Genomic DNA, 12,680 nt, shown 5'->3' with positions numbered 1-12,680 from the left:
AACCATCTCTTATTAGATCCTAGAGAATAAATCCAAAAGGATCATAAGCAGTTTGTGAATCAGTCAAGGTAGCTGGGCTAAGAGACTTCTTACATGAAGACTTTTCTTATTCTAGTTAGAATCAGAAGCTCTGTGCCCAGTGCTTGGTACAGTGTTATGTTGTGCTCTAGGGCTCGTGGAGACCAGCTAGTCCAGGCGTGCACCCTCTGTCCCATAGATAGCCGTGCCCTCTTTCCTAGTCACTCCCATATTCTTATACATTGTTACAGTTACACAGGACAGACTTCATGAAGGCAGATCTTCATCATGGAACTGTAAGTTAAAGAAAAATTATGTGATACAGGAAACGACAAGAGTATAACTTTGTTTTCATGGGGGTTTAGGATTGTGCTTTTTCCTTTGTCAATATGCAAACCTGAAAGTGGGCAGATGGGTCTTCTTACAAAAAAAGAGGGGGAAAGGAGAGAAAAAAATCCAGAAATTTTAGAGTCACTCTTTGTTTCTCCTCAAATACAACAGATAGAAGAGACCCTTGCCTTATGTGTAAGGAAGGCTTAGTATTTCTTTGTGAAAGTAACACAACGTTAAACCTTTCTTTCCTGGATTAGCCTCCCCATCCTCCCCTCCCATGTGTCTCTTTTAGTCATTGGAATTAGTTGTTTGAGGATTGATAAATAGTGGATGAAAAGCAGAAAGCATCTGGCTCAGGAAAAGGAGAGAATTTATAGCAGAATAACTGAGTTTGTATGTAAAGAGAAAAAAAGAGTGGAGAATGGTTGTATTTTGCTTTAATCCAGTGTGCCTGAGGTGCATTGTAGAAACTTCCTTTATAGATAGTTCTCTTTTTTAACTCATTGCTTTAAATCCTACTGTAAGAGGTCAAAATGGCCACAGTTCATTTTATGGTGGAAGATGTTTTGCGGAATTTAAATTTTAGTGAGTTACTCATCCCAAAGGAATGAATGAAGTAGAAACAATTGTGCTTATGTCACCTGAGCTGTTAGATCAGTTGAGAATTGTGCCATGTACTCAAATATCATTTGGATTCAATTTGCCTGACACTTGCCTTTTCTTGTTCTGCACAACCTCCCTAGGATCTCATATACTCACACAATATCAGCTCCCAATAGTGAACTAATGGGCCCCAAGGCTAGATTTTATTTAGACCATTCCTATGGAAGTACTTAATATTGTCCACTAGAAGCAAAAGGATAATACTTTATTTTGTAAGATCCATTGGCACTTGGTGATTTAAAGGAAGAAATATCTGTTTGGTTTATGATGATGTTATCTAACCAAAACTCTGATGATTTCCTTAATTATTCAAGGTTATGATTCTTATTACAAAAGCCATTATTGTTAGTTTTATATTTAAGCAACAACACAGATATATTAGATGCTGTGCAAAATGTACCCAAGTAGATTCCAGTAATTATGAAGAGATACGATGGAAAAGATTGAATTCATTCCTTCAGGTGATCAAAAATCATGTTTTGTCTTTACTATCTTTACCTTTGAAGAATACAAGTCTGATACATGTATTTTTCTTCTTTTTTCTTTCTTTTTTTCTACGAATGTACTCATCTTACACATATGGATTCATTCAAAGCATTTTTGCTCATGTTAAGTGGGTTCATTAGATCAATACAAAGCAAAATGGTGTCACCTATAACTGTCTATCTATGTATCTATGTATCTATCTATTTCTCTAACTGGCAGGGACTGGTCAATTAGTAATAAGGCATTGGTAATTGGTGAGAATATGCAATCAATGGCTGATTAATTGACCACCATCCATGAGAAAATGAGCCCATCTTATAACTTGCTGTTGGTAAAGAATCACCTGCAATGCAGAAGACCCTGGTTTGATTCCTGGGTAGGGAAGATCTGCTCAAGAAGGGATAGGCTACCCATTCTAGTATTCTTGGGCTTCCCTTGTGGCTCAGCTGGTAAAGAATCTGCCTGCAATGTGGGAGACCTGGGTTTGATCCCTAGGTTGGGAAGATCCCCTGAAGAAGGGAATGGCTACCCACTCCAGTATTCTGGCCTAGAGAATTCCATGGACTATACAGTCCATGGGGTTGCAAAGAGTTGAATACTACTGAGTGACTTTCACTTTCACTTTTATAACTTGCTGTGCATGAACCATTATATATTATAGAGTTGACTATAGCTTTATTTTAATAATGAATTTGAGCTCTTGGCTACTGCTTATTACTAGATTTCTTTAGCTTAGTTATTTTGTTTGCCCAGTCTCTCAATAGGATGTCATTCTGCAGATATTTAATAAATATTTTTTATTTATTGAATAAAAATAATATAATGAATAACTTATACCAGATGGTCTAGACTTTGTTCCAGTGAAAGATGGGGTGTCTGAAAGAATGTTAACTAATACTGAATCCCTTCTCTTCTAAATTAAAAAGTTTTTTTTTTTTTCTAGAAGGGCAAGAAAACCTCCAAGATCCTCTTTCAGGGAAAGTAGCTTTTTGCTTCTTTTTGGATTAGGTACACATCTCCTTGTCATGTTCATCAATGATCATTAGGCTTTTCTTTATTGTTTATTGACTGGGCAAGACTGTGTAAAGACTCTTTCATTGGAAGATAGTAATAAACACAATTGAAAGAGGACTGATGAAACTTGGTTTTTGGAACAGACACTCCAAAAGTTTATAGTAATAGTTGCTTTTGGGAGCAATGCCTTGCATGAAATAGTATTTATATTAGCATGCTGCTGCTACTGCTGCCAAGTCGCTTCAGTCGTGTCCTACTCTGTGCGACCCCATAGACAGCAGCCCACCAGGCTCCCCCGTCCCTGGGATTCTCCAGGCAAGAACACTGGAGTGGGTTGCCATTTCCTTCTCCAATGCATGAAAGTGAAAAGTGAAAGTGAAGTCGCTCAGTCATGTCCGACTCTTAGCGACCCCATGGACTGCAGCCCACCAGGCTCCTCCGTCCATGGGATTTTCCAGGCAAGAGTACTGGAGTGGGGTGTCATCACCTTCTCCGTTATGTTAGCATAAACCATCTTAATTGCTGAGTTCTTTACTACCCTGAAGGGTATAATCTCAATCAATCACATCTGTATAAAATCACCAGTACTGTTGGGAGGAGGAAGTTAACTATCTCTCTGAAAACCTTCCCTTAGGCAGAGAGGAGAAAGTGATCTGAGAGGAGCTGGAGTGGGCTGGGCAGAATTAGTGTAGTTACATGGTATAAACTCTATAGGTTTCCCTGGTGGCTCAGATGGTAAAGCATCTGCCTACAATGCAGGAGACCTGGGCTCAATCCCTGGGTTGGGAAGATCTCCTGGAGAAGGCAATGGCAACCCACTCCAGTACTCTTGCCTGGAAAATCCCATAGACGGAGGGGCCTGGTAGGCTACAGTCCATGGGGTGGGAAAGAGTCGGACACGACTGAGTGACTTCACTTTCACTCACTTTCACTATGGATTTAGCCAATAGAATTGAAAGGGACACTAAAGGACACTCCAACTTTATGGAAAATTCAAAAAAAAAGTTGCCACTAAGGTATTTTTAATTTTGTGCTATCCCCCTCCTCTTAGACAACAGGGTTTTCACTCTGCTCTTTGACTTCCCACTGATCAATTTTTCTTCTGTCTTCTCAAACAACTGTAACTTTGAACTCTACCGAGATCTGCTCTTTTGGAAAAAGCTCAAATTAGTTCTTACTTGTTTTATCTCTTCCTTTTGGCCTTTCTTTTCTCTGCTTCTGCCTTTCTCCACCTCCTAAATAAAACGTTCAGCAAGATATAGAGAGAAAATATTGCAAACTTGGAATTCATACAGACACGAAGTGCAAATCTTGACTTGTTCCCTTTTATTAGCTGTTTTGTGCAAGTAACGACCTGACCCGTAGAGTTACGTGGGTGAAATTGTTCAGACTATATATATATATTGGCAATAGCTGGAAAAAGTTATTGCCTCAATTCATCCCCCAGAGAGACCTGATCTCTAGCGCAGCTACTTAGAAATATATGTAGAGTCCAGAACAGTACAAACAATTTGTACATGTCCCCTCAGGGTCATTTCTTAGAGCCAGTGTCACTTCCTGTGGGTACTGGAAGCCCTCCTATCTCTCTCTCACCTTTATTTCCCCTTTCTTTGCCTCTCTCTACCTAAATTCTGTCCCCCTGTAGCCAAAGCTCGTTTATTTCTAAATTACCCCGGATCTTTACACTTCATCACAGTGGGACATCTGTAACAAGAACCAACTGTTCTTTTACTGATACTGATCTCTCTCTCAGCATAGTTTTGATGCATCCTTATACATGATGACCTTCTATCTTCCAGAGGCAAGGATGGGGGAGACTGAAAGGATGGAGGGGACAGAGAAAATTAGACTGAGCGCTCCCCTCGGCTGGGGAGGATGGGGCAGAAAATCCTGTAAAGGGCTCAGAACCTGGTGTATAAAGCACTCACACTCAAGAGATTGTCTAAAACAAGCAACAAAACCTCACCTCATACCCATCGTTTTCATTAATATCGTGTTTTATCAAAGTAATCTAACTAAACTGAATATCTACTAAAGGATTGAAATACATATAGTGGGGAATGCAGTGTTGTCTCTGGTTCAGTGCAGTCACATGAGAACCAGTGCCAGGCATGCTGGTGACCAAGACAGAGGGTTCCCTACTTTTTTTGGAGGCTGCAATCCAGAAGAATCAAAGTAGTTTTTAATCTGTATAGTTTGAGGGGTTTGAGGGAGACATTTAGGTAATTCAAGTCCTACAACAGCTGGATATTTTTGACATTCATAAAGGAAATCTCAGGGCTTCCTAGGTGGCTCAGTGGTAAAGAATCCACCTGCCAGTGCAGGAGACATAAGAGACATGGGTTCAATTGCTGGGTCAGGAAGATCCCCTGAAGAAGGAAATGGCAACCCACTCCAGTATTCTTGCTTGAGAAATCCCATGGACAGAGGAGCCTGGTGGGCTACAGTCCATGGGTTCACAAAAGAGTTGGACATGACTTAGCGACTAAACAACACAATAGGAAATCTCCTATCTTTTATTATTAATTCTCAATTACCAGAAGAAATATGTATCATTAACTTTATTCTGTTTTACTTAATTAGAATATTTAGCTTTATATATTTTTAGCCTTTATAGTTTATAGCTAATTTAGTTTATTTTCCTTTACAGGACTCAGAGGAACAATTTTCCTGGGTAATATTTCTTAAGTATAATAATGCTAAATTTTATTATAGAAGGTCCCGTATATAAATTACTTATTTCTAGTCTCTACCTGGTTTTTTTTTTTTTTGATAAAATGTTTTTATTTACTCTTAAAATTTCTTCTTTTATCCTTTAAAAACTATGTAAAGTAACACATCTTCTTTCAATTAAGGAAATTATTCTTTGTATAGTTAGGGGAAGGATCAAAAGATATAGACTTTACTATGGGGTCAGAATTGCCCAAGGAACATCAGAAAAGATAAGAAAAGCTGACACGTGTTCCATCCACAACCCATCACCATAGTTCCCCAAAACTGCTGGGAGTCCTTTGTCTCTCTCCTCTTCATCTTCATTCTTCTTTTACCATTTTTAATTGAGATAGAATCGACATACTATAAAATTGGATTAGTTTAAGGTGTGCAATATAGTGATATTTATGTATGTATATATTGTGAAATAGTTACCACAATATGTTCAGCTTAACATCCTTCACTTCACATAGTTACAATCTTTTTCTTGTGATGAGAACTTTGAAGATTGAATCTCAGCAACTTTCAAATTTGCAATGCAGTATTGTTAATTAGAGTCACCATGCTGTATGTTAGGATCAGATCAGTCGCTCAGTCGTGTCCGACTCTTTGCGACCCCATGAATCGCAGCACCCCAGGCCTCCCTGTCCATCACCAACTCCAGGAGTTCACTCAAACTCACGTCCATCGAGTCACTGATGCCATCCAGCCATCTCATCCTCTGTCGTCCCCTTCTCCTCCTGCCCCCAATCCCTCCCAGTATCAGAGTCTTTTCCAATGAGTCAACTCTTCACATGAGGTGGCCAAAGTACTGGAGTTTCAGCTTCAGCATCATTCCTTCCAAAGAAATCCCAGAGCTGATCTCTTCAGAATGGACTGGTTGGATCTCCTTGCAGTCCAAGGGACTCTCAAGAGTCTTCTCCAACACCACAGTTCAAAAGTATCAATTCTTCGGTGCTCAGTCTTCTTCACTGTCCAACTCTCACATCCATACATGACCACAAGAAAAACCATAGCCTTGACTAGACGAACCTTTGTTGGCAAAGTAATGTCTCTGCTTTTAATATGCTATCTAGGTTGGTCATAACTTTCCTTCCAAGGAGTAAGCATCTTTTAATTTCATGGCTGCAGTCACCACTTGCAGTGATTTTGGAGCCCAGAAAAATAAACTCTGACACTGTTTCCACTGTTTCCCCATCTATTTCCCATGAAGTGGTGGGACCGGATGCCATGATCTTCGTTTTCTGAATGTTGAGCTTTAAGCCAACTTTTTCAGTCTCCTCTTTCACTTTCATCAAGAGGCTTTTGAGTTCCTCTTCACTTTCTGCCACAAGGGTGGTGTCATCTGCATATCTGAGGTTATAGATATTTCTCCCGGCAACCTTGATTCCAGTTTGTGTTTCTTCCAGTCCAGCATTTCTCATGATGTACTCTGCATATAAATTAAATAAACAGGGTGACAATATACAGCCTTGACGAACTCCTTTTCATATTTGGAACTAGTCTGTTGTTCCATGTCCAGTTCTAACTGTTGCTTCCTGACCTGCATACAGATTTCTCAAGAGGCAGATCAGGTGGTCTGGTATTCCCATCTCTTGAAGAATTTTCCACAGTTTCTTGTGATCCACACAGTCAAAGGTTTTGGCATAGTCAATAAAGCAGATAGATGTTTTTCTGGAACTCTCTTGCTTTTTCTATGATCCAGCGGATGTTGGCAATTTGATCTCTGGTTCCTCTGCCTTTTCTAAAACCAGCTTGAACATCAGGAAGTTCACGGTTCACATATTGCTGAAGCCTGGCTTGGAGAATTTTGAGCATTACTTTACTAGCGTGTGAGATGAGTGCAATTGTGCAGTAGTTTGAGCATTCTTTGGCATTGCCTTTCTTTGGGATTGGAATGAAAACTGACCTTTTCCAGTCCTATGGCCACTGCTGAGTTTTCCAAATTTGCTGGCATATTGAGTGCAGCACTTTCACAGCATCATCTTTCAGGATTTGGAATAGCTCAACTGGAATTCCATCACCTCCACTAGCTTTGTTCGTAGTGATGCTTTCTAAGGCCCACTTGACTTCACATTCCAGGATGTCTGGCTCTAGGTCAGTGATCACATCATCGTGATTATCTGGGTCGTGAAGATCTTTTTTGTACAGTTCTTCTGTGTATTCTTGCCATCTCTTCTTAATATCTTCTGCTTCTGTTAGGTCCATACCATTTCTGTCCTTTATCGAGCTCATCTTTGCATGAAATGTTCCTTTGGTATCTCTGATTTTCTTGAAGAGATCCCTAGTCTTTCCCATTCTGTTGTTTTCCTCTATTTCTTTGCATTGATCGCTGAGGAAGGCTTTCTTATCTCTTCTTGCTATTCTTTGGAACTCTGCATTCAGATGTTTATATCTTTCCTTTTCTCCTTTGCTTTTCGCTTCTCTTCTTTTCACAGCTATTTGTAAGGCCTCCGCAGATAGCCATTTTGCTTTTTTGCATTTCTTTTCTATGGGAATGGTCTTGATCCCTGTCTCCTGTACAATGTCACAAACCTACATCTCCAGAAATTACTTATCATGTAACTAGAAATCAGTGCCTCTCTTCTTGACTACATATACCCTGCTTGCCCCAACCCACCCTTACCTCATCACATCAAGACTAAGAGTTCCAAAAGAGGCTTTCTTGATTAAGCATTATGTTTTATGAACATTGACACTTTACACATATATAGGGAATTTGTGTATATTCCTTTGCCTGGTAAAGGAAATGTGGCTTAAACTCCAAACAATTTCTGTAATAGCTGCTTGAGAATTCTGAATATTTCTATAATGAGATGGGGAAAACAAAATTCTAGGTGAGAGATTATAAAACTGACAGGATCATAAAAGTATAGATAATTATCACTCTCTGGGGTTCTTAATAAAGAATAATAAAAGCATAACTATTATAAACTGTGATAGTAGTGTTGATTTAGGTACTTAATGAGCATCAGCTATGTGCCAAATACCATGCTGCTGCTGATGCTGCTGCTAAGTCACTTTCAGTCGTGTCTGACTGAAGATGGCAGCCCACCATGCTAGCTGCTACATATAAAAAGATGAGAAAGTTGTTCCAATCTTTGAGAGCTCACAATCAAGCTAAAAAGGTGGGTAATAAAAAGAAACAAACAAACAATTAGATACAAATGTGGTACCTATTTTAAGAGTGATGTGAATAAAATAATGAAATAATAGATTCTAGAAGTGCTAATTTATAGTCAGGTGGTAGCTTAGACAATGAAGATGTCGAGATCAATGCGTATCTGCTTTAAAAGAGGGCACATCAAACAGTATGCGAGGCACTTAAAAGGAATTCTGCATAAAAAATGTCAGAGGAAGGTCAAAGATGTTAGTATGCTGGCTTGTACAGGATCATTTATCATACCATCCAATTATAAATGTGTTGGGCAGTGTGTGAAATGTTAATAAATGATACTAACTCCAACCTAAAGAGATTTCCAGTGAGGCAGAATATGACAAATGAATTGGAGTTCACTAACATACATCCTTTAAGGAAATATTGGAATGGAAAATGCCACTAACATTTCTTGCAACAACAGTGGAAACATCCTTCAGATTGCAGGCACTCACAGCTGGGTGTGGGTCCCAACTCTGCTACTTATTTTCTGTGCAACTTGTTCAACTTTTTGAACCTTAGTTTTCTGCCTTCTCTACACTACCCTCTTAGAGTTTTGAGGGGGATTCATTCATTTACACATCTACTGGGCACCATGTTCAATGCTTATTTTATCTAATGCAATCTTCAGTAACCTCAATATATTATCTTAATTTGACAGGAAAGGGAATGAAAGTAATTAGCCCAAGAACACATGACTAGTAAGCTGTTGAGCCTGGAATGGAATCCTAATCTATCTCACTACAAAATCCAAGGTACGTCTTTATTTGACAAAATGAATACCTGAAGTCACACAAAAATGTTAGTTCTGTTTTGTTAATTAATCAGTAACTATTTAGAATCTACCATATCCTAGGCATTCCATACAAAGCCAAAGAAAAGCATATCAATAGAGATTTCAGTGAGGTTAAAAAAAAACAATGTAATCTATTTCTCAAGATAGGGAGTGATAAACTCAAAGATCAGATCTCATCTCCCATGGAAGTAATTTTTTTTCCCCAAAACAAATAACATTTTGTTGAAGTATAGTTGATTTACAAGTGTTGTATTAGTTTTAGGTGTATAGCAAAGTGACACAGGTGGTTCCATGGTCTTCTATTTAGGAAAAGAGGATCAATCAAGTAGTCCTGCCTTTAGACTTTTAACACTCCAAAATAATAAGGACATGGGGTTTTGGGAAAAATCCTTTTTATTTAGCATGAATTCCCTAGCTCTAACCTTCACATAAATTACACTGAATTTTCTCAGGTATATAATTATGTGGAGTCTGTTGTAACTTAGTTGGGTGAGACTGAAAAAAGGATTTATGTACTCAAATCCTAGACTAAATAAATCTAGGGAAAAGATGAAGGCATTTTTCACTTCTACTAATAATTAACAACATAGCTAACATGAATCAATTTTAATTGGAGAATTGAAATAACAAACCAGTTGGCAAAGTCTGCTGTTTAGGAGTCAGACATATTAGGTTTTTCTGCCTCTAACTCATTGCTTTCTGAAGTATTGAAAGTTTCTATGCCTGTGTTTAAAATTGTCTTGTTTTAACAGGACAGATATTCAGTTAAAATAGTCTAAAAATATATGGCATACGATTTATTTAAACAGAAAATTGATAATTTAATGTTTTAGATTTTTTATCATAATGTTAAAAATACTGTTGTATATACTGAAAATATTTATTAGTTTGAAAATCAAAGTAAAGCCATTTCAGAAGAAAACAGTGTCACATAATTTGATTAGAAAAAATATTCTCTCATACAGGTTATGTTTTTCTTATTCACAGAAGAAAACATTAACACACTTCATCCCAAAGTATGAGACAATTTGATTTTTATATTATTGTGATAAAAAGCACATACATGAAATCCAACTCATGTATGTGAGTAGGTATGAAATCCTCTCAACCAACTTTTAAGCGTAGAGTACCTTATGACAGTTAAAGTGAAAGCGAAGTTGCTCAGTCCTGTCCGACTCTTTGGGACCCTATGGACTGTAGCCTACCAGGGTTCTCCATCCATGGGATTTTCCAGGCAAGGGTGCTGGAGTGGGTTGCCATTTCCTTCTGCAGGGGATCTTTCCAACCCAGGGATGGAACCCAGGTCTCCTGCATTGCGGGCAGACGCGTTACCGTTTGAGCCACCAGGGAAGCCATGACAGTGAAGGTAGAATGCTGCTGCTGCTGCTAAGTCGCTTCAGTCGTGTCCGACTCTGTGCGACCCCAGAGACGGCAGCCCACCAGGCTCCCCCGTCCCTGGGATTCTCCTGGCAAGAACACTGGAGTGGGGTGCCATTTCCTTCTCCAAAGCATGAAAGTGAAAAGTGAAAGTGAAATCGCTCAGTCGTGTCCGACTCCTAGCGACCCCATGGACTGCAGCCTACCAGGCTCCTCCATCCATGGGATTTTCCAGGCAAGAGTACTGGAGTGGGGTGCCATTGCCTTCTCCGGAAGGTAGAATACAATACATCTATTCTGAAGCCTTGCTACAGAATTACATTACTTAACATGTTAGGCTTCCTTGTGATGATCCCTAACTGACCTATCCTTCGAAAAATATTCTGTTTCAGAAATATGCAGATGAGTTTTATTCCCAGATACTTCGAAAGCAATCACATTTTCATTAGTGATTATTTTCTCCATATATAGCTTTTTCTTGATTTTAACCAAAACAATAGTATTTTAATTGAAATTTCTCCATAACAATTTAGCAGTTTGTCAAGCTACTTTTAGGTATTTTAGAACTTTTAATTAAGTCCAGAAAAAGATGGCCATCATCACAATGGCATATGTCACGGGAAGAAAAGTGAATTCATCTTGCTCAACCAGGCTGTGTGTACCAATTGCAGGTGGTATTTTTTTTAACCTATAATTAATTTCCAGATTCATCATGCTAAAAACCTAGTTCTCTGTGCCATGTCTGCACTCCAAATTTTTCAAAGACTCTCCCTTGATTATCAGACGTTTCCCAGTTCCTTTCATGTGGCATTCAAGACTCTCTGAAACCTAATTCCAATTTAGCATTCCTGCCAAGCCTCACTGCCTAGGGACAAAACAAAAACATTTGCTTGTAGTCACACATCACAGAAGTCCGGGATTGAAGAGTGTTGAGGCATGAATCCAGATTCACACAGCAGGCACAGCAGAAGGTGGGAGACAGAGCCTTCATTAAGGGGCTGCTCTGCAGGTAGAGTAGCCAGTCATGCACAAAGGGAGCATGGGGTAAGGCAGGAGGACTCACTGGTTCACACTAGTAGTTTGTGAACACATCAGGTTCTAGTCTACAGAAGACAGAGTGGAGGTGTAGCTGATCACAAGTAAGAAGAGGCAAGAGATGCTCCCAAAGGGAGTAAAGGGCAGACCAGATACTGGGTTCCGTCTAGAGGGCAGGTCTAGAATCTGGTACAGACAGAGCAGCAGTAGTACATTCTAGTTGCTAATAAAAAGTCACTGGGTTTTGGGTCTGTTTAAGGGAATGGCAACCCACTCCAGTATTCTTGCCTGGAGAATCCCCATGGACAGAGGAGTCCGGCGGGCTACAATCTATGGGATCGCAAAGAGCTGGACACAAGTGTCACTGAGTGACGCTCTGACTTTCTATGAGGATGACTTAACTTTAAGTTCCATCAGGTAGAAGGGCTAGGATTGTTGATGTGCTTCTTATCTTAGTTGGGACTGGCACAGGACTGCCTCCGTAGACTAAACACTCAAGAAAGAAACATTAGAAAGCTTAGGTGTGGGCAGCCGAGAACATTTAAAGGAGGAAGAAATGATCAAAAGTTGACCTCTTCAACCTTGCCTCTCCAAACTGCCACCTGTCTCTGAGTTAGAATTCTTTGCACATGATTCTTCTTCCTTCATTCTTCCAGTTGTGCATGGTGTACTTTGATTCAGTGAAATGTCTTTTCATATGATGAGCAACTGAATTTAGTTTCACAAACATTTATTGAGCAAATGCTGCTTGACAGGCACTCTGCTACAGAGATAAAAAGATCTATCTTTCTGGAGATGCTGTCTGAATCCTTGTTATTGTTGTTCAGTCGCTCAGCTGTGTTCGACTCTGTGAGACCCTGTGGACTGCAGCATGCCAGGCTTCCCTGTTCTTCCCTATCGCCCAGAGTTTGCTCAGATTCACGTCCGTTGAGGCAGTGATGCTATCTAACCATCTCATCGTCTACCATCCCCTTTTCCTTTTGCCTTCAATCTTTCTCAGCATCAGGGTCTTTTCCAATGAGTTGGCTCTTCACATCAGGTGGGCCAAAGTATTGGAGCTTCAACTTCAGCATTAATCCTTCCAATGAA

At 39.5% G+C, this 12,680-nt stretch overlaps 1 long non-coding RNA gene across 4 annotated transcripts in view; it reads left to right on the top strand.

Annotated features, from left to right (window-relative positions):
* LOC138989134 (uncharacterized) overlaps window positions 1-12,680 on the top strand; it is a 283,758-nt gene that overhangs the window by 233,434 nt on the left and 37,644 nt on the right. For all 4 annotated transcript variants that reach the window (XR_011465318.1, XR_011465319.1, XR_011465317.1 and 1 more), the window contains one exon: window positions 9,045-9,138. This is a non-coding gene — a long non-coding RNA (uncharacterized lncRNA). The remainder of the gene's footprint in view (window positions 1-9,044; window positions 9,139-12,680) is intronic.

The sequence above is a fragment of the Bos mutus genome, chromosome 9, assembly GCF_027580195.1.
Source record: "Bos mutus isolate GX-2022 chromosome 9, NWIPB_WYAK_1.1, whole genome shotgun sequence".
Lineage (NCBI taxonomy): Eukaryota > Metazoa > Chordata > Mammalia > Artiodactyla > Bovidae > Bos > Bos mutus.
The sequence above is the reverse complement of the archived record's forward strand: the minus strand, read 5'-3'. Positions and strand labels throughout refer to the sequence as shown.